The sequence below is a fragment of the Heterocephalus glaber genome, unplaced genomic scaffold (genome assembly GCF_053883595.1).
Source record: "Heterocephalus glaber isolate CG9 unplaced genomic scaffold, H.glaber_assembly_v1.0 deba00001429, whole genome shotgun sequence".
NCBI lineage: Eukaryota > Metazoa > Chordata > Mammalia > Rodentia > Bathyergidae > Heterocephalus > Heterocephalus glaber.
The window spans coordinates 8,912,182-8,936,321 of NW_028258294.1; the positions used below are offsets into that span (position 1 = coordinate 8,912,182).

The 24,140-nt window shown below is 36.6% G+C and overlaps 1 protein-coding gene across 7 annotated transcripts in view; it reads left to right on the forward strand.

Moving 5' to 3' along the window:
- Positions 1 to 24,140, forward strand: part of Fat3 (FAT atypical cadherin 3) — a 651,224-nt gene that overhangs the window by 78,565 nt on the left and 548,519 nt on the right. The window contains exon 1 of one of the 7 annotated variants that reach the window (XM_087212271.1): positions 15,701 to 17,452. The exons of the other annotated variants lie outside the window; for them this stretch is intronic. The gene's annotated coding sequence lies outside the window, so the exon portion shown is untranslated. Of the gene's footprint in view, positions 1 to 15,700; positions 17,453 to 24,140 lie in introns of those variants that run through there. 7 annotated transcript variants of the gene reach the window in all.

A 24,140-nucleotide genomic window follows, 5' to 3' on the forward strand; every position in this document is an offset into this window, starting at 1 on the left:
TAGAAAGGGAGGGGTACACTGAGATGAAGATACATATTGAGAATAGTTATAATGATGGCCCACAAGATAGATTAATCAACCTGAGGACATGTGTGGAGCCTTGGAATTACTGAGCACTGTGTTAAGCATCCTAGAAGTACCTAAAAAAGACAAGGTAAGTATCTTGAGGACCAGGAGCCAACAAAGTTATCATCTGAGTTTATCCAGGAACCAATCTAGTTACCTGAGTTGGACTTGATCTTTAAGATGAGAATAGTTAGACTAGATAACAAGGTGCAGGAGAGACAAAAATGGATATTTAGAAAATTTTTTTTCCTCTTTCCAAAGACCATTAAGGCTACTTTAAGATTGTAATATGTGAAGTGTGTGTTGTCCTGCACAATGCTTCTTCCAGTCCAAGGAAGAGGAAGACAATAAATACATATGGATTGACTGATTCAATAGGGAACAAGGTGATGGCAGTGGGAGGGGTCCCAGAGAATGGGTGAAGATTTATATTTGACAATCACAGCGGGAAACCTTAGGTAAAAGTAATTATCAAGCTTTTAAAACCTCACTTCATGTCATCAAAAGCACTGCAATTAATATATGTCTTTTCAATGAAGGAAACAAAAAGCTACATCTTCATTTAAACAATATCAGCAGTAGCTGTCAGCACTATTGATATAGGCGTTGGGGCGGGGGGGGTTCTGGGTTCACTGATAGGTTACAATCTCGTTTGTCACCCTTAAATTTTATCATACGTTGTAAAACCCATACCTACACCAAAAAGTCCCACTCTGAAGCCTGGCACATTCCAACATTCACAAACCACCCTTAACATTTCTATTTCTCTTTATCCTATGCATCCAGAAGACATTGACTGTATGTGCCAGGCATCTGGCTGGATGCTCATAATTCCAAATAAGTAAGTTTCCTGTTGTCAGATAATATACATTCTACAAAGTGGTATACATAAAACATTCCTTAACATCAGGTGCTTTTATAAGTATAACTTCAAGCGGGTACAAACATAGGCCACAGATAGGTCAAACACTTTCATGCCTACATTCCTTTGCTCATTATATTTCTGATGCCGAGAATTTTATTTTTAACAAGTCTTGCAGGAAAGTCTAACTTTTTAATAAATTTTATGATTATAGGCCACTATCATAGACCCTTTCCAGTGGTGGATTTTGGTCTCTTTTGAGACATCATTTTACTAAGTCAGTAAGTTGCCTAGGCTTGCAGTATTCCTGTTTCAGCTTCCTAGAGTGCAAAGATCGTAGGCATGTGCCACTATGCCTGGTTCCACTGGATTTTGTGAAAGGCTCTGGATATGCATTTACCAAGTTACTGCATCTAAGTTCCCCAGTAGAACTTGAGGACTCCAAAGGCAAGGGATTTGACTTACTTTCTGAAAGAGTCAGAGCTCAATGAAAGTTTATAGGAATGCAAGCAGGCTGTTAGGTTGGAGGCTTTGCAGTTGCTCTTCCCTTTGGATGGAACACTTTTCCCTTCATATCTGTGAACTAATGACTTGGTCACAGAGAAGATTTTCCAAGCTAACCACTTTTTCTAAAATAGACCCTTCTCTTTATCCTAGTCTCTATTACTTTGGCAAGGTGTGTTTTCTACATAGCATACATCACTGTGTGAAATTTCATATTTGTTTTTGTCTATTGCTACTAAATGTAAGCCCCTTGAAAGTAGAGATCTTGTCTCTCTCATTCACTGCATTTGCAGCTAGAACTTTGCCTAGCCCCTAGAAAGCCTTCAATATGTGTTTACCAAATACACGAATGGTATTTGGTTTCCTCTTTCCCTGGCTGTGTTTGTGATCTAACACAATGTTCTTATTATTAAAAACTGAGCTCTTCACAATTTTTCACAGTGTCTTCCTCTCTGGGATTTTTTTTTTTTTTTAGTTGTTCTGGTACCTTGAAGATAATAGGAGGATGACATTTTGCTTTGGCTGCATTTGACTCTGTGCTGATGACATTTTATAGAGTTGTTCTCAGCAGATGCTGAACAGAAAATGAGCTCTTTTTGAATCATGGAGCCCCAAAGCCTTTACTCATATGTTTCTGGTGACTGGCAGCCCAGGGTTAGGGTTTGGCTTCTGATCTCCTTTGTCTTTCTTAGGTGTTTGTCTCCTCGGAATCAGCAGGCCTTGCTGATACAGGAGTTTCATTTGAGAGGAAAGAAAGATGACTTCTTCTGTCCTTTATAATTCTATAAGTAGGAAGGACACGCGACTGAAGGAATACTATGGGTATACAGCAAAGTAAAGCAGCTACTACAGCGGACAAAGCTGTACTTGGTGAATCCTGAAGCTCCAATAACTCCAGTGCTCTGAATGTCCTGGGTGCAGAAGGCCCTATTACTTGGCTGAGGGTGGCTGGAGGAGCATATCTATTTCCCTATAGAATTTACTTCCCTCCGTAAGAAGTAAGGGGCATAGCCACAGAATGCCCCAATTCCAAGCATGAGCTCTCTGCTATAAGTCGTCCCTACACTTTGATTATGCTCTTGTATTTCAAGGTAATGATAAGGCAAATGGTGCAGAACCACCTTTCCTAGATGACAAGCCCAGCAGCACTCTTGTCTGGGGACATTTATACTGGTTAGTTTCAGCTTTAGGACCCAGAACAGCCAGTTAATTTACTATTATTGCCCTCCATTTGGAATGAGCTTCTAATTTGTTTCACAGTTACTCTAGGGAGACAGGGAGCTCTCATTTATTAAAGTATCATAACTATACCACATATATGCCTTGTTATTGTTGTTCATTTAGGTTAAGCTGTTTTGTTTAGGTTAAGAATTCACACAATGTCCCACCTCTTTCTAAGGTTTCACAGAAGCTGTGAGTCATTCACTGCAGATGAACTGTGTGGAACCTCCCAGAATTTCACTGACATAATCATAATAAAATATCAGAGTGTACCCCCCCACCTTCTACTTTGGGATGGAAAGGTCCATATACATGAGCACATATGAGCACAAAGAGATACATATATACACACATACCCTGACCCTCTGCACCATAAAGAGAATATGATTGCCTTGTTTTTCATTGGTAATCATTAGTATAAGTAAATAAGTGGAGAAATCTACCTAAGAGAAGATATAAAGTATTTTTCTAAAGGTTTTAATTATTACTGGATAATAATTTCAAGCTTCCTAGTGGTTTTATGTCACAAAAACCAAAATTCCAAGGGAAAAAATAGCCTTTGTCTGTAGCTGGGCTAAATAGTGAATTAAACTAGCATTCAGTCACCTAACAAGTCTGGGAGTTTATTGTGAAGATGTAAATTATAATGATCTACTTAACCCTTTCTTGTGTTAAGCTTGCTTTTCAAAAAGTTATTTGATTTCCTAAGTTTTTTTTCATTCATACTTGGCACTTTTTATTTCAATATGAAATTTAATTTAGGGAAATGAAAAAAACTGCTGAAACCATTTGGTAGAAATTGCTTCTGTGTCGAATAGGATCTAAACTGTGTGTGAATAGAAGGTACTGCTTCACAAACAATCTCTAGATTTGTAAACATTTGCTTTTTTTTGTACTGGCAAAAAAATCTAAATAGAACTAGTAGCCCTACTTTGAAAGAGAAATGAAAGAGAAATAGTCTCAACTTGGAATTTATTACTATAATGTTTTTATTAATCATTTAACAATTTTATGATGTTGATGAATTGTCTGGCAGTATTATGTTAATAATATCTCAAAAAAAGGAAGGAAGTCATTTCATGTACATGAGTTTAGTTTAATTTTATTCACCAAAACAGTATTTACTTAATAGCAACTATAGAAATAAGCACAAATTCAGGCTTTGTCACACTGTAGTATATAGCTAATGTACCAAGTTGATCCTGGTGGCAAAATAGATTGGAAGAGCTATTGAGGGGTGTAAATCATGGGAGCATGTTCCAACCTCATTGGAGCATTTTCAGTTTGAATTAGAAATGTCCAGTGGCTACTAAAGTGTGATGAGCCTGTAGATGCTTGGCTGATACACATTAAGGAGGAAGATTGAGAGCCCCTATATAATTTCACATCCTTGTTGATTCCCAAACACAAATGAAAAAAAAAAAAAATCTATAAGTGGACATTTTAACTGGTTAGCTTTCCACGGGTTATAATTTTAAATGGGGAGGTACTTTTTAAGATTGAATCCATAATTTTATATTTCCTCCAGAGTTAGTTTCATTAATTTGTCTTCCAAGCAACTTCTTAGAAGTTGTCAAATTTATTTCAAAACAGATTTTTGAAATAGGCTTTCTATATCCTTTTAAATTCTATAAAATCTGTGGTAATGTCTCCTACATCTTGATATTGTAATTTTAAAAATGTATAAGTGATATTGTGTAATAGGATGAAAAGGTCTAAAGGAGCAGGGGAAGTGGGAGGGGTAGGGGAAAGAAAAGAAGGGAAAAGAAAAAATATGAGAAAAGGAAAAAAATGGAAACAAAATCTTTGGAAATAGAGAAGGGTGGAGGGGGTGAAGGGAGGGCAGGGGAAGGGGAAAAAAATAAGAACCAAGATACTGCTGTAATGGTACAAGATCCCAATGATGAATGTAACTGTATTTTATACCGAAAATGTACCAATAAACTTAATGGGGGGGGGAAGATTGAACCCATAGGCACTACTTTTTTAATTCTGTCTCATTATTTTCTCTTGTATTTTTCCTTCTCTTGATGAGTGATGGGAATTATTTGCCTATTTATCAGAGAAGATGTTTCCATCACTACATATTAGCCCTGGATGTTTTACCTTGTGAATGTCCATAGAAGATTCAGATCAGAAACCACAGAGTGTTCCAGCTTTTAAAATTAGACAGTTTGCACTTTGAAGATCTAATATAGTTTTGCCGAGAGGATTTGAAGAGCTGAGTCTTACACTCACTACCAAATGGCAGACATTGCTTTAGTATTTTTTTCCTCCCTGGTCTAGAGGATCTTATTGTCCATAGAAATGAACTCAGGAACATTAAATGTATTTTTTAGCTGAGAGGTCCAGTACCATGGCTTGGGCAATAAGGTATATTTAATTTTGTTTTCTTTGTAGCATATTTGTCGTTTAGGGTAGATAGAAAAACAAGTGTCATAATGGAGGTGTGTTGGATTTACCTCATCACTTGAACGTTTCAATTTGAACAACAGTTTAGTAGCTTGAGAAAGGGTTGACAGCCTATTAAAAATAATGTAGAAGGCTTTAGATTCTAACAATAAATAATAAATGTAGAATCCTGTTTTAGTAACTGTATACTTGTATAGAGATTTCTGTTGAAAACCCATGAGATTTGACACATACTCTGTTTGGTATTTTAGTGGTTTGAAAGAAAGTGTTTAGAATATCTGGTAAAACAGGGACCTATGTAACATGATGTTCAATCTACTCTCAAGCCTTTTCCTCATAATTTTAAAATCTCTAATCCTCTCCAGGTGGGTCTCTGGTCCTTTGAGGCAAGTGGCTTGAGAAGTGCGCCTCCGTACACCTCTCCACAGGTGCTGGGAAAGTGCTCTAGGTGGCTCCTTTCTTGGCTTCCAGCTTCCATCCTACCTGAGTCATCTTGCTTCCTGCTGAGTCGGTATAGAAATTCTGGGAGTAGCTTCTGTGGGAAATAGCTGATCAATCGTTTGCTTTTCAGTCTTCTTTCTTTTTCTGACAGGCTGATTAATATGGGCCTAAGCTTTAGGGCTAGTACCTCTGCTTTACAGCTGTGGGGAGAAAGACTGGTGAGAACTTGTGCTGTAGTTTGAAAGGTGCCCCAGTCTTTTTTAAAAATTAATTTTATTGGTATATTTTAGATATACATAACAATCACATTCACCATAGGGAATTTGTACCTGTACATGATTTATCTTGATTCTTCTTTTTTCCCCAGTCCCACACAAGTCTTGATTATTAGTGTAGCTTTCCCTTTCTGGAATGAATATCCATCTTTTCTCTCACAGAATGTTATGTTGGTTGAGTTTTGCTTGGAATCAGGTGGCTTGCGTGACTGAAAACTGAGTCTAATAGTGTGTCATTAAGCCAGCTATGCAGTTGCGGCTTAAGCTTTATAGATGTAAAGGGGCAAAGATAGTTAACATCTGGATCTTGTCTTGATCAGAACACAAAGATGTGGGAGAGATGAGGCCTGCTTTGTCCTAATTGAGAGGGAAATATTTGAGGTTGTTGAGAAGAAAGGTTATGTCCAGGATTCAAAGAAGCTAGACATCACAATCATGTGGTAGAGGAGAGGAAAGGCAAGAGCAAAATAAAGCAGAGATGTGGCCACCAAAAGGAGTGGATGGAGAACTGGTGGTCAGAGGGTGTGAGCTCTGGAACATGGGGCACCCTATGAGCAGGGACAAAGGCCTCATGCTGGATGGGGTACTGAATGCAGCTATGGACCAGAAAGAGAAGATGAATGGGACGAATTGGAAATGTTTGCTTAATAGACATTTGTGAGAATCATTATCTATTTGTTTCAAAATTCTCTCATTACAAGCCATAGTTCACTGGTGTGTTTCTCTGTCCTTTCTGTTTCTTCCATCTCCTCCACTGTAGTCGAGCTTCTGAAGAACCTTGAAAGGGCAGCAGAAAGTTAAAAATGAAAGCTTCAGACTGTTTGCATTATGACAAAGGAGATGTCATGGAGAGGTCCTATTTTATAAGTCACCTAGTTATATCGGGTTGGGAATAATTTGATTTTGGGAACTTTCTCTTTTAAAAGTCCATGTTCTTGAGCTGGGGATTTAGCTCAGTGGTTCCACTGCCTGCCCCACAAGTGCAAGGACCTGAGTTCTATCCCCAGTACCAAAAAAAAAAAATTCATGTTCTTTATAATAGAATTCTAATTAATAAGTGAAGTAATAAAAGAATAGAAAATTACCATTTGATAAACATCACAACAATAACTGTTGTAAGAAAAATATCATCAAATGGTGCTAGAATTTTTGGGCATAAATTTATGACAAGAAAGAAGGTATTCGGTTGGTCATAAAATACTTCCCCACAGGAAATTTATAAACTAAAAGAGGAAAATATTTTACAGTGGAGAAACCTAAGAAATGCTACTTTAATCAAATGGTCAAAGTTACTATCACTGGTAATCAGTTATATTAATATCATCTCTTGATATGGTGCAAGGAAAAGAACATAACTTCTCTGGTATTCTTTTCTAAGATGCACACTTCACATTAACCACAAGAAAACACCAGATAAAATCAAATTGTGCCATCCTAAAATACAACTAACCATGGTCTTCAAATGCCAAAGTTATAAAAGACAAAGAAGGATTAAGGAAAGGCCCCAGATAAGGGAAGACTAAGGAGACAGGACAGGCAAATTCAGTTCAGATACCTGGATGGGAGTCTAGACCATCCGAAAGACATGGGACAATTGACAAAACTGAGTATCTATTGATTAGTTACTAGGATAGTATCATGTTAATTTTCTGTCATTGTTACATAGTAATGTGAGATGTTAACATTGGGAAAGCTGAGGAAAGGGTAAATAGAAACTCTTTGAGCATTTTAACTTTTTAAAATAAATTTAATTTTTTTAAAAAAGTAAAACTCTTCTTTCTTTAGAAAACATTAAGTTTTGTTGAATTAATGCCTTAATTTACCTTTCTAAACCTTGTCTTTGTACACAGCAAGTTATTATAAGAAACTAAAGGCAAATAATAGACTTTTCTTTGATGTTACCATTTTACTTCAGTATTCAGACTGAAATCTTTTAGCTTCATAACTGAAATCTGTGTCCTCCCATTGACACCAGTAAGAAAAGTTTCAGTTCTGCTGTATGAGAGGAAGTTCCGCTGTCTCCCATTGCTGGGCCTTCCATAATGGTACTGTAACAGAAAGTCTACTGACAGCAGCAGCAGATTACAATGAAGTTACTGTGATTATATTTCAGAACATTTTACCCTTGAAGGGCTTTTTCCAAGGCTCTCTACTAAAATCTAAATTCATAATTTTTATATTCTTTTTTTTCCCTTGAATTCTTTAATTGGTACATTTTAGGTATACAATACATTCACATCTATCATTGGGTACTTGTACCTGTACATGATGTACTTTGGTTCTTATTTTTTCCCCATTCCCTGTCCTCCCTTCACCCTCTCCAGCCTTCCCCATTTACAGAGACTTTGTTTCCATTTTTTCCTTTTCTTATAATTTTTCCTTTCCCTTCTTTCCTTTGCCTTACCCCTCCCACTCCCCCTTCCCCTTTGCACCTTTTTCTTCCTATTTCATATTATGTATTATACCTTTTAGTTCTTATTTACACTTCCAGTTTCTCATACTAGAGAAACTATTTGGTATTTACACGGGTGTCCTATTTATTTCACTTAAGAGTATCACCTCAATGTGCATACATTTAGTTAGAAATGTCTCTAATTTTTCATTTTTTCTGGCTGAATAGTTACTCCATTTTTATTTTAAAAAACCACATTTTCTTTGTCCAGTCTCCAGTTGATGGGCACTTGGGCTGTTTCCAAGCTTTAGCTATTACAAACTGTGCAGCTATGAACTTGGGTGCACATATATCACTGTGGTATGATTCTTTTAATCCTTTGGGGAAGATACCTAGCAGGGGAATAGCTGGGTCAAATGGGACTTCCAGTCCTAGTTCTTTAAGGTATCTCCATACTGACTTCCACAGTGGTTGCACCAGTCTACACTCCCACCAGCAGTGGAGCAGTGTTCCCCTTTCCCCACAGCCCCGCCAGCATTTGTTATTGGTTAATTTCATGATAGCAGCCATTCCTTCTGGGGTGAGGTGGAATCTCAGTATTGTGATCATTTAAAACTCTCAAATGACCAGTGAGGTTGAACATTTTTTCATATGCTTATTTGTTGCTTTTACTTCTTTGCCTGAGAAATGTCTGTTCATTTCAGATGCCCATTTTTGAATTGGGTCTTTATATTTGGGGGGTCTGATTTTTTAAAGTTCTTTGTAGATTCTAGATAGTAGACCTCTGTAAGAGGAACAGCTGGTAAAATTTTTTCCTAAATTGTAGGTGGTCTCTTAGTTCTGTTGGTGGTTTCTCTTACAGTGCAGAAGCTCTTTAATAGCATGAGATCCCAGTTATTGATTCTTTGTGCTAGTTCCCATGCTACTGAAATTTTGTTCATAAAGTCTTTTCCTATGACAATGTCTTCAAGAGTTCTAGCTAACTTCTCTTCCAACAAGTTTAGTGTTTCTCTTTTACTATTTAGATCTTTAAGCCACTTTGATCTTAGTTTAGTGCACAGTGATAGATATGGGTCTAGTTTTAATCTTTGACAGGTTGAAATCCAGTTTTTTCACTACCATTTATTAAATAGGCTATCTTTCCTCCAGTGAGGGTGGTTGACGCCTTTGTCAAAGATGAGGTGGCTGAGTATGTCTGGAGTAGTTTCTACATCTTCTAATCTATTCCACTGATCCTCAGGTCTGTTTCTTTGCCAGTACCATGCTGTTTTTATCACAGAAACTTTGTAGTATAGTTTCAAGTTGAGGTTTGTGATACCCACTACCATGTGTCTGTTACCTATAATTGCTTTTGCTATTCTAGGTCTCTTTTGGTTCCAAATGAATTTTTGGATTGTTTTCTCTAGTTCTGTGAAGTATATTGTTGGAATTTCAATCAGCATTACATTAAATCTATATAGCAGTTTTGAAGCAGGGCCATTTTCACTATATTGGTTCTTCCTACCTCAGAACAAGGGATGTCGTTCCATTTTCTTATATCCTCTTCTATCTCTTTTTTCAGAGTGGTGTAGTTTTCAGTGTAGAGGTCTTTTGCTTCTTTTGTTAGACTGATTCCTAGATATTTCATTTTTTGGATGCTATTGTAAAAGGAATTGTTTCCCGAATTTCTCTCCCAGTGAGTCTGTTATTTGTGTACAAGAAGGCCATTGATTTTTAAATGTTGACCTTGTATCCAGTTACTCTACTGAATCTGTCAATTAGTCTAAAAGTCTTTTGGTGGAGTATTTTGAGTCTTCTATGTAAAGTATCACATCATCAGCAAATAATGACATTTTAACTTCTTCCTTTGCTATCTTTATTCCTTTTATTTCTTTTTCTTTTGCCATTGCGTGGCTAATGTTTCTAGAACTATATTGAACAGGAGTGGTGATAATGGACATCCTTGTCTTGTTCCTGATTTCAGCATGAAAGTTTTAAGTTTTTGACCATTTAATATCATGTTGGCTGTTGGTTTTTTAGATAGCCTTAATCAGGTTGAAATAAAAACATTCTATTCCAATTTTCTGCAGGGTTTTTACCATGAATGGGTGTTGGATTTTGTCAAATTATTTTTCTGCATCTATTGAGATGATCATATAGTTTTTGTCCTTGGCTCTGTTTATGTAGTGTATTACATTTATTGATTTATGTATGTTGAACTGTCCTTGCAACCCTGGGATAAATCCGACCTCGTCAGGGTGTATGATCTTCTTGATGACCCTCTGTATTCTATTTGCCAGTATCTTGTTGAGGTTTTTTACGTCTATGTTCATTAGGGAGATTAGTCTGTAGTTTTCTTTTTTGATTGGGTCTTTCTCTGGTTGAGAATCAAAGTAACACTTGCTTCCAGGAATGAATTTGGAAGTTTTGCTTCCCTTTCAATTTCATTGATATGTTTAAAGAGTAATGGTGATAGTTCTTCTTTAAATGTCTTGTAGAATTCAGCAGTGAAGCCATCAGGACTTGGGCTTTTCTTTGTTGGTAAATTTTTTATTATATTTTCAGTTTTACTCATTGTAATTGGGGCGTTTAGAATTTCTATATCGTCTTCTTGTAACTTTGACAATTCGTATGTATCTAGGAATCTATCCATTTCTTCTGTGTTTTCCATTTTATTAGAGTACAGGTTCTCAAAATAGGTATTGATAATCCTCTGGATTTCTGCTGGATCTGTTGTGACTTCATCTTTTTCATTCTTAATTGCATGGATTTGAGCCTTTTCTTTCCTTTTTTTGATAAGATTGGCTAAAGGTTTATCAATTTCATTTATTCTTTCAAAAAACCAACTGTTTGATTCATTGATTTTTTTTGTATCATTCCCTTAGTCTCCATGGCATTGATTTCTGCTCTGATCTTTGTAATTTTCTCTCTTGTACAAGATTTTGGTTTTTTATGCTCTTCTTTTTCTAGGAGCTTGAGGTTCAGCATTAGGTTGTTTATTTGTGCTCTCTCTATTTTCCTAATATGGCCACTCACTGCTATGAATTTCCTACATAGAACTGCTTTCATTATGTCCCATAGATTCCTGTATGTTGTACTTGCATTGTCATTTGCTTTTAGATAGTAATTTCTTCTTTAATTTCCTCTGTAACCCATTGGTTGTTCAGGAGAGTGTTATTCAATTTCCATGTGTTTGTGGGGGTTTTGTGGTTTCTTATGCTATTGATCTCCGATTTTATTACACTATGGTCTGATAATATACAGAGGGTAACTTCAATTCTTTTAAATTTACTTAAACATGTCCTATGAGCTAGCATGTGGTCTATTTTGAAGAATGACATGTGTGCAGTCAAAAAGAATGTATATTCTGATTTTGTAGAGTGGAACACTCTGTAAACATCTATTAAGTCCATTTGTTCAGTAGGTTCAGTACTAGAATTTCGTTGTTGATTTTTTGTCTAGATAATCTGTCTATATGTAATAGTGGGGTATTGAGTTCCCCTACTGCAGTTTGTTAGTGCCTATTTGGTTTTTCACTTCCATTAATATTTGTTTTGTATAGTTGGGGGCATTCATATTTGGTGCATATATATTTAAGATTGTCATCTCTTCCTCTTGGAATGTTCCATCCACAAGGAAGTAGTGACCATCTTTGTTTCTCTTAATTAGTATTGGTTGGAAACCTACTTTGTCTGGAAATAAGATTGCTACCCAGTCTTTTTTCCGAGTTCCTGTCACATGGAGAATTGTTTTCCACCTTTAACTTTCAGTCTATGAGTTTCTTTTTGAATTAAGTGTGTTTCTTGTATACAGCATATTGGTGGGTTTTCCTTCTTAATCTATTCTGCCAGTCTATTTCTTTTGATTGGTGAATTGAGGCCATTAACATTGATGGTTATAATTGATAGATATTGACTCATCCTTGTCATAATGTTTTACTGTTGTTGGTCTTTTATTTCTTATTTTTCCCCCTTTCCCTTTAGTTTCTTGCCTTGCCTGGTGGGTTTGCTCTGTTGGGCCTCTGGAAGTTGTGACTTTCATCTTTTTGTAGGATATTGTTTAGAATTGTTTGGAGTGCTAATTTGGTGTTCATGAAATTTCTCAGGTGTTCTTTGTCATAGAAGTATCTAATTTCCCCATCAATTTTGAGAGATAATTTTGCAGGGTACAGCAGTCTAGGTAGGAAGTTATTTTCTTTTAGGGCTTGAAATACTTCACTACAGGCTTTCCTTGATATGAGGGTTTGTGTTGAGAAGTCTGCTGTGATTGTGATGAACTTTCCTTTGTACGTGATTTGTTTCTATTCTGTAAGTGCTTGTAGGATTTTGTCCTTCTGTTGGGTTTCTGGGATCTTGACTATTATATGTCTAGACATAGATTTTTTTGTTTTGTTTTGTTTTGATACCAGGGATTGAACTCGTGTCCTTGCACCTGCGCAGCAGGCAGAAAAACCACTGAGCTAAATCCCCAGCCCTAGGTGTAGATTTTTTTTTATCATGGCTAGTTGGGAGTTCTATATACATCACTTATCTGTATGTCCAATTCTCTTCCTCTGTTTGGGAGGTTTTCTACTATTAGTTCTGTGAACATTTTTCTTATGTCATTTGTGTACTTTCTTCTGCTTTTTTGTGGACTCCTATCAGTCTTATGTTATTCTTCTTTGCATTATCTGATGCAAGCAGCTGCTGGATTGATTTTTCATGGTCTCTTACTTTTTTAAAGAAATCTCTGTTTTCATGGTCACTAACCACAATCCTGTCTTCTATATCTGATATTCTATCTTCACATTCGCTCAAGCTGCTGTGAATACTTTCAATGGAGTTTTTAATCTCCTGGATATCTGTTTGAATCTGTTTCATGAATTCCATTTCTTTCCTATGTTGGGTGTTCATGGTTTCCATTTCTTTCTTATGCTGGGCATTCTAGCATGGTTCAGAGCTCATCTATTTTTTTTTTACCTGTTTCTGTTCTAGAGCTTCTAATCATGTCTTTTACTCTGCTCACCATCTCTGTAGTTATCTGTGAAATTATTTCTGCTTTGAATTTTTCTAGAGCCTCATTCATCTGTTTTGTTACTTCCTGTGCTATCAGTTCAGGGTGTCCAGGTGGTTGATCATCAGACTTTTCCACCTCGTTTGCCCCAGAGTTTGCCTCTGGTGGGGTTGAAGTCTGTGTTTATCCTTTGCTTAAATGTCTTTTCATTTTTGTTTTTGGTATTGTCCTTGGTATTCCTGGGCTGATACTTTGAAATTGCTTATTGTAAGTATCTTTGTTGTTTGTATTTGGAACACTTATGGAATGATTGCTTCTCAGAGGAATCTTCCAGATATAGCTGGTCTTTAGATTTTGAGTCTCTAATGACTCTGGGGCTAATCTCATTTTCATTATACCAGGAAGGACAACTGATTAGATCAATCACAACAGCTTAGCCCAAGTGACACAATCAGTAACACCATGTCATCAAGTACAGCTTAGAAAATGACAATTTGTGTTAGTTATTAATCTATCACCTTTAACTGTGTGAATTAAATCAAAATTGAGGACCAGCCCAACATATGTTTATAGTGAATAGACTCTTCATTATAGCAACTTTACCCTTCGGAATGGGGAGTTAGAAGGAATTGAGGAGTTAAGGATAGATAGGAAGAAGGATAGGGAAAGGTTAGCAGTGAGGCCAGAGGACACAGGAAGATCATGAAAACTCTAAGGAACTGTTAAAGACAAGAGGAAAAGATAGAATGAAAGAATAAAGATGAGAACAGAGCAACCTAACAGCAATAGGGAGGCTAGAAACTGTATTTAATTTCCTTTAAAGCTAATGACAATCAAGAGAAGGAAAAAGAGAAGAAAAGAAAAATAGAGAAGAAATCTGAATTAGTTGCAGAACAGGAACAAAAAGGGAGATGAAGAACAGTGTGGTTCAGTGAGAGAGAGAGAGAGAGAGAGAGAGAGAGAGAGAGAGAGAGAGAAAGTGGGGGGGAGAGGAAAGAAAAGAAGAAAAAAGAAAAAAGAAAAATTTAGAAAGAGTAGAAAAAAATAGATATTAAAAATTAGAGCAAAAAAGTAATTTTGAAAATAACAAATAAAAAATAAAAATGAAGGACCTCCTTCAGGGTATGTCTCAGCTGTCACAAAAGACAACTTGAGCAGCAGGGTGCAGATATACATCAGTGAGTCTCAGCAAGCCAGTAACAGACCCATGAGATTCAGGCAGATTTGGGGCTGCAAGTCCCAAGTTGAGCTCCCTGTCCTCCTGCAGGGTTGAACTCTGCAAGGTTCTACTGCAGGTTTCAGCTGCCCTTACCCTGAAGATAATCCAGGTTCCAATGGGTGATGATGATCCCTTCAACTTACCAAGTACGGTGGTCTGCAGTGCCTTTATTGCAGAGATTCTCTTCACTTTTCCAGTGGGCTTCCGTTTTCTTCAAGGAGCTTGAGAGAGGCCCTCTTTCTGTTCACTTCTGCTCTATCTTCTGGAGCTCAGGACAATGGCCTTTATTACCCCCTGTGCCTCTGAAGTTTGGAACCAGGCATCCACGGGGGGGAGCCCTGCTCCATGCCACCAAGATCCCCACTGTCTGCTTTTAGGTCACTGGGGGGTAGGGCCTGTATTCTTTTCTTAAAGAGGGACCACCAAAAGGAATTAGTGTCAGGTCCCACAATACCTGGGTCTGCTCCCACTTAGTGGAATTCTTCGCCTGAGGCTCCCCTTCCAAGACAGTTCAGCCTGTTTACATCCTGGCTGATGTTCAAAACAGCACAGAAGGAAACAACATCATGTTGAAACAGAAATAGAATATTTCAAAAGTTTTCTTTTGTTTAATTTGGCTCACTACCTGGCTAGGCAGAAATGCAATCAACTAGAACAAAAGTAATGCAAATAGAAAGCATTCCTGTAAGCAGACTGAATTTGAGCACATATAGGGAGAAGATCAGCTTTGCCTCATTCCAAAGATCATTTTCCTGAGGAATACACTTCTACACTTCAGATGCTTACAAGTATCATTGCCGACTTTGCCTTGAAACTGCAGCTGTGAATACCAGCTAATGTTGGATACTGCTGCCACCTCTGCCCCTAACTACCAGTTCACCTACTCTGTTATCTCTCAGATAAGCTCACAGCTCAAGCTTCTTCAGCCTCACTTTTTAAAGTACCAGACCTCACAAGAAGAGGCAAATTATTCATGAGTAGAAATCTGTGTTAAATAAAGTACAAAATCAAGCCACCGAGCATGCAATTTGGGTTGGTGTTGACAGCCCCTCATTCCTGTCACTTATTAATTTTATGTCCCTCCTCAGCTTGTGCCATTGCCTAAAGATTATTTAAACACAGGTTTTCATATTTTCTGATTTAACTCTTTAAGACCTTTAGTAACTCAAGAGAATTAAGTGAGCTTTTTTATAAACATTTTAAATTGAGCTTATTCTTATGGAAATTTGATCATTAGTAATTTTATCAGAGAGATTTTTAGCCAGATGTGAACCTAGCTTTTGGACCCCTGAACTGACCATGAACATTTTGTTTTCTGGTCACACACTTCTGAAATTGGAGGATTAGAACTACCATATGAGAAATACACTTACCTTGAAGTTCCCTCTTATCTGCTAATTTTTACAGTTTGTGTGTGTATACACATGTGTATATGAAAGTGTGTACACACATGTATTTTTGGAAAGTTTCATTGCCATTTCTTTTTGTTCAGGTTGGTTGCATGTTTGTGTTTCCAGAGTAGTTAGGGGGACAGAATGTAGAAGTAGCTTCAAATCATAAATAAACTAGTTGCACTGGAAATAAAATATTGCTAAATGGATATCTGAGGGGAAAGTCTCAATCAAGAATATTTCCCTTGAAAAAAGAAGCTTAAATATAGCAATGTTGTTTTGGATGCTGTTTTATGGAAAAACATCAGCTGCTTCATAGTGACATGAAATTAGAGTAAGGGTAAGAATACCATTTTTTAAGGAAGACTTACTCTAAAGACTTGTGAGGGAGAACTGAATTGTGAGGGAAAACTGAATCATATTTACCAGAGAATGTTCTCTAGAATGTGCATAAATAAATCATTTGCCAAAACATCAGAATTGTGTTATGAAGAATGCCTTCAAACTGGTTAAGCTCACATATGAATCAACCTATTGGCACAAAGACCTAAAGATATGGGAACGAAGGTTTCACTGATTTCCAAACTTATTAGACCTATGTTCTTAAATATGTTTGGACAAGCCATGTTCTTTTAGCCTTACTTAATGTCTGATATGTGTCTCCCATCACCCCCAATTTAGCTGTCCCTCCACAAAGGAAAGAAAAAAGTGACAGACCCAGTTTCTGGGCTGTTTTATTTTATGGAGATGCTAAAAGGCAACATCTTTCATATTGATCATACCAGGAAGCCAGCCAAGTGCAGTGTTAATTGGGTCCTGTGGAATTCTACACCCTTGGGATTGAGAGCTTTCTAGTGAGGAGGGGAATAAACCCACAGGCTGCATAAAAATGAAATCCAGGAGCCCACAACGTTTTGATTTCTGATTACTGGTGATTTGGCGAACTCGTTTTGTATCCAGTTGCTTATTTCAATTAGCTTGTTTTGTGTTGTTTCCCCACACCCCCCTTTTCTGCAAAGCTGTGAAGCCTTGTTTTGAAAACTGCTGCCCCAGAGTGCACCAGCTTGGCGGTCCTGTACTCATTCTTCTAATGCTCATTCCATATGTGGGTCACATCCAAGCACTCCCTCCAGCCCTCCGGCCCCCATGCCTCCAGCCATCCACCCCCCTCCCTTCCTTGTCCATACATTGTGCGCGCTCTCGCTCTCTCTCCCTTTCTTCCCTGTCTTACATTTGCACACATACATGCATGCATGCGCAGATAAGCACATTTTTCACCCTTTAAGAAGCAGAAGTAGGGCAGATTCTTTCAGGAGCTTGCACGCATGGCCATTCAAACTTAAAAAGCTGGTTGCTGTGCATTTAGTTTATGGTAAACACTACTTCACCCTCATGAGAGTAATTATGCTAGTCTTCTCTCTTTTTCCTTCTTTTCAACCCATACTCCATTCCCTTCTTTTCTTCCAGGACAAAGGTTGTGTTTTTTTTTAAGAAATTAAGATTGCTGCTTCGGTTGGCCCTTTCTTGTTACCTTGGCAGCGGGTAGCACAGGCAGTGAAAGAAGGTATGGAGCAGGCAGCCTGGAGTTTTGATGCACAGTTCTTTGGGGACCTAAGGAGGAGTTCACAGAGAAATGTGCATTGCAGGCATGCCTGTGGAGTTTCTTATGCTGGTTATGTCACTTACTCTGACTAAAAGGTAAGGGCTTCTGCAATTTGTTCCTGCAAAGAATTGGTGCGTTGTTCTCTTTCTAAAACTTCCAGCTAATTGGTTCTTGAGGGAAGATAGTAATGAGTTTTTTCTTGACTTTTATCAGGTTAGATCTCTTTTTTTTTCTTTTAAATGACTGGATGAAAAATAATCAGCAATCTTGTGAGTATTGATGGAATATTGTTTACTTGTTCATGAGAAAAAACCTTTGATTCCATGATATTTTTTCTCTTCATGCAAAACTTTTTGTTAGCTAGTGAAGCAATGTAGTGAATATGAAATCTACTTTTTCAATAGTTTCTGTAAATTTGAGGAAAAGGTCTTGTGATCTTATTCTAAGATAAGGATATTTTAATTCAGTAGGTTCCCTTTTTATGAAGTGAAAATTATAGAGCATATTGGTAATCAAAATGAGGAAAGTTAGAAACCATTTAAGTAAAGCAGTAACATTTATGTTATTTGGCCATGTACTGTAGTGTGTACAAATACATGTTGATGAATATAAATCATAAATTATGTCTCTTGTTTTCTGTATACTTAGAGGAAAATTTTTAGTGTCTGTTCAGAATTCAAAAATGATTTGAACTACGGGCAAAAAAGAATCTTAGCAATAATAAGTCTTAGAAAAGTACATAGATCTTAATGTTATGTTTTTAATCTTACCTACTTACAGTAATTGAAACTAGAGTGATTGTTATGTGTTTTCCTGAGGAAAAACTTACATTTGGTCAAGAAATTATTTCACAGATTTAGCTCAGAGGTGCTGGACCTGCCTGGCAAGCACAAAGTCCTGAGTTCTATCCCTAGTACTGAAAAAAAAATTATTTCACAAAAAATTGCACATCGCTATGAAATTTATACAGTTGAAAACCAACTGAGCTTTATTGAAAAATAGGATTATAACTTATTTTCTTAAGTACTGGTGATTTACAAGGACCGTGGTTGTAGCATAGAATGTATTTTATTGAGGATGGAGATCCTTTTAATGATATTTATTTTATGGCCACTATTTATAGCATATGATATGTGTTGTAATTCTAGCTCTGTTTATTAATCTGTTTCATGAGTTCTAAATAAAGGAGAGATATATGTTTGGATATCCAATTTAAGTCAACTTATTTTATTTATTACTTTAGAGAATTTGTTCCAAAGAGCATGTGAGAAATGTGTCCTCCAAAAAAGGTACATTGTTACTCCCACATACACCTAGTGACACAAGCTCTAAAGAGACCACTAATCACTAATAATCACTAATTAGCAATTAGACTTTGAGAAGGGAGAAAAGACAATCCAATCATTGAAAGGAGAGTGCTGTCTATAAAAGGAAAAAGTTGTATTTCACTGACCTTGACTCAGAGGTTCTGGTGGGGACTGCTGGAGATTGAGTAGGTATAATAGGAGCCAGATTTGATGTCCTGTTTCTCTCCCACATTACTCCAGCTCAGACCTTTCACTGTCTCATCATTAGGGTTCCCTCTTTCATTAATGTGTCACTGGGTGGGTTTTACTTTTCTTTCAAAATCAACAGGGATGGTCCTAACAAGTACATACACATTAAGACCTTAAAAGTTTGTACAGTGCTACCTCAGTTCACAACTTAATTTGTTCTGTGATTTTGGAAAAGTGGCCATGTTTGTGTTTGTGTGGGAAAGTTGGCCAGTGGTGTTTGTTACCTGATGCAGTTTGCAAACAGATACAAAATTTTGACAAAGGCTTCTGTTTGAGAACTAATTTGTCTGCAAACACAAGTGTTTGTACGTGAACTGAGGTACCACTATAGATAGATAGGTTTATTTGAGTTTCTTATACAAGAGAAATCATGAAATATTTAATCTTGTATTTCTGCCTTATTTCACTTAACATTATGGTCTCAAGTTGCATCCATTTATCTATGAATGCCTCAAGTGTATCCTTTATGGCAGAGTGGTGCTCCATTGTGTATAAATAGTACATTTTCTTTATTCATCTGTTGATGGGTATATAGGCCATTTCCAACATTTTGCTGTTATAAATTATGCTACTATAAAGATAGATATTCATGTATCCCTGTAATATGATGACTTTAACTCTTTCAGGAAGATACCTAGAAAGGGAATAGCTGGGTCAAATGGAATTTCTATTTTTAGTTTTTTGGGGTCTCCACTCTTATTTTCATAGTGGTTGTACTAGTTTACATTCCCAGCAACAGTGTAAAAGAGTTCCTTTTCCCCCATGTCCTTGTCATCATTTGTTGTTGTTTGATTTCTTGTGTTTTATCTCAATGATCTTCTACTTAGTAGAAAGAAATAAGAGAAACAAAAAAACCCCAGATACTTCTGCCTCTTAATTTTTCTTCTCCTCTAAGTTTTTACACTCCCTTACCTTTCTGAAATTTCAAATGGATATTTCTTCTTCCTTACATAAAATGCAACAGATTTATGATAAACTTTCATGTACTAAATCAGCACCTTTAACCTGGTGGTGTTCAAAAGATTCATTTGTGGAATACAATATTTGAATAGCATAGCCTCCAGGTGCCACCCAAGGAAGCTGGTGATTTTGGAAGTTGGCATTAGTGCTTGGTTCATGATAGGTGATCAGTAGTACTTAATGTTAAATCCTGAACTGTCTTCAAAGTAGAGTCTGACAGCCATATTGGATAAAACTGACTCATTACAAAACTTTTTTTCACCTTCTCTTTAGTTGAATTTGGAAAAGAACAAGTCACTACTTTCATGCTTCCTGTGTGTATATTGAGATAAATAGGACTTCTTTTTGCAGATTTCCAAACCCCTGAAAGCAGATGAGTTACCATTAAACAGCTGATTGGGTCCACTCATTAGTTTCTACCACAAAAACAAATAGTGAATTCTGTATCAGTAATACTAATAATAGCCAGTTTAGTAATTACTGTGAACACCAATCCCATGACTCTTGCATGAATCTCAAAATAATACGTGGAAAGAACCCAGCAAATTAAAACCTTTTTCTTATGCACATATATTTTAGGTGAGATTTCATCTTTCCACTTGAACAAGAAGGAGTATGCTTCTTTGAAAATAGTATTTCCCAAACAACCTTTAAGACATCTCCATAGAATATCAGATAAGGCACTTTATCCATGGACCTAATACTGGCCTGTGACCTAAGCACCTATTTTTTCCATCAAAGCATCTTCCTCCTGGTATCTTCCCTAGTTTAGACTGAGTCTTGAAAAATCCTGACAGTCCCTGAAGTAATTTGTGCATGACTCAAAAACAAACAAACAAACAAACAAAGAAACTTTCACTGTCAAATGGGATTTGAATCAGAATAAATGACCTTTAAGTCTGTCCAAGCATTCTAATCTCTGAATTTTAATCTTTATTTCATTTATGCATGTAATCAGTTCTCAGTTCCACTATAACACTTGTTTTAAAAACATAGATTTGTTCCAAAGCAACTGATATAAAGACAAGCATAAAGGCAATGTTGTGTTTGCTTCTGTGTGATGATTTCCCAGTGAAACAGTAGGTGAGTGCAGAAAGCCGCAGCCAGCTTAGCCCTGCAGAGGTGCAAGAGTGTGCCCATCGGACCGGGTCGGGGATTTAGCTCAGTGGGGCCAGGCATTTAGCTCAGTGGTTCCAGCGCCTGCCTGAAAGTGCAAGGTGCCGAGTTTCGATCCCTGCTGCCAAAAAAAAAAAAAAAAAAAAAAAAGTGCACCCATGTGCCACGGGCCCCACCCCTCTGCATCTGGTGTTTCCACTTTCCCTGTGGTTTCAGAACACCCTTCCTTTGTACTGCACAATAACTCACAAGACACGTCCTTTCCTACACCCAAATCCACAGCAAATTCTAGGTTTTCTTAATGATGTAAAGTACCATATTTATTGTATTATTTGTGTATTTCTTAACCATTTAACGTGTAAAGCCATATCACTGTTTTTATTAGGTTCCAACTTTTAAAAAAATATGTGTTGCTGACAATGCTTTGATTATTGTACCCTGAGCTCTATTGACCCAGTAAGCTGTTTGGTTTTATTTTACAAAAGACCAAGACTTTTAGAGATGTATATGTTTGTTAAAGCAGAACTGACTGTAAAGGGTATTGTTATGATAAAATTCTTAGAGGCTAAGTGCTGGGAATATTCATCATGTCCTAGCATTGTTTCCTATGACTGTGGTCAACAAGGGGTACTCTTACATTTTTTTCTCAGTGGGTGTACATGACTGCCTCAGAAGAACAATTTTCCAAACCTTCAAACTTCAGGGAAAATTGTATGACATTCTCAACAGTTAAAACTACTACTGAAAGTCTTTGTAAATAGGGAGGGATGGAGGGGTTGAAGGGAGGGCAAGGGAAGGGGGAAAAAATAAGAACCAAGAGAGTATGTAAAGGTGCATATCTCCAATGATGAATGCCATTATATTGTACACCTAAAATGTACCAATAAAAGGATATACAAAAAAAAAAAACTACTACTGAAACATAACTAAATACTTGATCTGTCCAAGGAGTGAGACGTTTCCCAGTTTTGGCTAATTAATAAATAAATAGGTCATTGCATCCTATAAATTTTAACATATTCTAAGGTTCAGGTGAGAACATAGAGATGTTGTCCTAGTTGTGTTGGTATCAAAAGAATTCAAATTTGGTAATTTTTACATTTACAAAAAATGGTAAGCTCTTCCTTGTTTGAAACAAAGAAAACTGCTGGTCTGGTTTAGTAGAAAGGAAAGGGAATTTTAATCCGTGGAAGTAGTGGGGAACTAAGTATATACTACAGGCTTGTTTTTAGTGTCTGCTTATTGTGGGACTGAGAATTGGAGTTTAGATTTTTGCTTCTTATTCTCTTCTGGGTTCTGACTTTTGACCATAAGCAGTTACAGCCTGATGCTACTTTGTGTATCATCTTGGCACTTCTTGTTAGGTTAATCTTTATTTCTCCACTAAACTTACCCTCCAGAACTTTGCAGATCTTCTCTAGGGAATTGAATATCACTGGACCTGCCTTTGGAGCTGGAATCTGGGCCCTGAAGTTGCGCTAAGACCTTCAGCTGTTTTCTGACTATGTATGTATTTTTTTTTTTTTTTTTGGTACTGGGGATCAAACTGGGGTCCTTGCACTTTCCAGGCAGGCAGTGGAACCACTGAGCTAAATCCGGACTGCTGACTGTGTTATCTGTATGCCACATGGCCAGGCTCTTTTGTTCCTTAGTTGTCAAACAGAACTCTTCTCCCACCTCTTCACTCAAGCTCTAAAGTGGAACCATTTGACAGCTTCCTGGGTTCAGCCTTAGTAATGATGGAGAGTCATGGGAATGTGCTCTAAATTCACTCAATTGACTGTTGGGCCCTGTGCTTTTTGAATTATACATGTTTAACATTTTCTTTTACTCTTGGACGTACATAGTTTATTACCGTAACAGATTTTGGACTGAGGAGAGGAAATGGGGACTAATTGAAATTAAAATACTAGTAATTTAATGAGAAGCATGAAAATTATAATCTTTTTAGTAATTCTGGGATTATCATGAGAACTTTTTCAAATGGAGATGATCAGTGTTCCTATATAGCAAATGAAGTGCTAAAAATATAAAGAAGTACCTACCCAATCTAATTTGGCTTTTTTATTTACTGAGATTAAAAATTATTCATACCCACTTTACGGTTGTTTGTCGAAGAGTGCTTGCAAATTAAAGCCTGAAACCACAAAAATTACCAAAAAAAAAAAAAAGTTGTTCAGGGATGTGATGCAAGTATTTCATTGACAAGATCACAAAGTTAATTTATTTTTATATAATATTGAGTAGTTAACACTTAATGTACATTTTTAATATATTCTTGATTTTAAATAAATAAGTGAACCTAACAATGTTATTTTAAATTCTAATTGTGGGAAATTACAATTTTTTATAAAATAAATTTGAAGAAAATTAAACACCATAAATTAGTTATGTGAGCCAAGATTAAAATCTGTCTTCATAAATAATGAATATTATTAAAATTATATTAAACGAACTCTGTGATAAAATCTTTAATAATGTATTGATCTCAAGTGAAATGCTTTATATTTTTAATCCCTTACCATATACCATGCAAAATGATGAAATCATTAAAGATTTCCTGAGGGGTTTCCAGTGATTGTATTATTGTGTAAAGAGTTCCTAAGTATAAAATTGAATAGAAAATTCTAGGCTGAAAAATCTCCAAATCCTCTGTACAGTCTACAATTTTCAGATATACCTCAAACAAAGCAGAAGTAGGATTACAAAGATGAGTGGGAAAATGAGATTACTTTGGAAGTATAAGGAGGATACTTCACTTAGAGCTCAGCAGGACAGGAAGAACTCATTTACCTGGAAAAAAAAAGTGCAGATTCTTAGTCACACACAATGTGTGCCCTAAGATAGCATGTTTATGGGCAACAGTGTAACTGTTGGTTCTTGAAGAACAATACACCAAATTCATTTTTATTAGTTGCTTTGATTTAAAGAAAATCTTAATCATGCCAAAAATTATACCCCTACCTATCCATGCTTAACAAGTTATATTGGAAATGGTTTACATCTTGAATATGTCACAGTTAACTGCTTCAGTTAGTTTTGGCAAAACACAACCAAATTGACAGTTTATTTTCATTTCTTTCTTTTTTATTTTTTGTTTTTTGAGTCAGGGTCTCATTATGTAGTGAAGGCTGACCTTGTATTCCCTGTA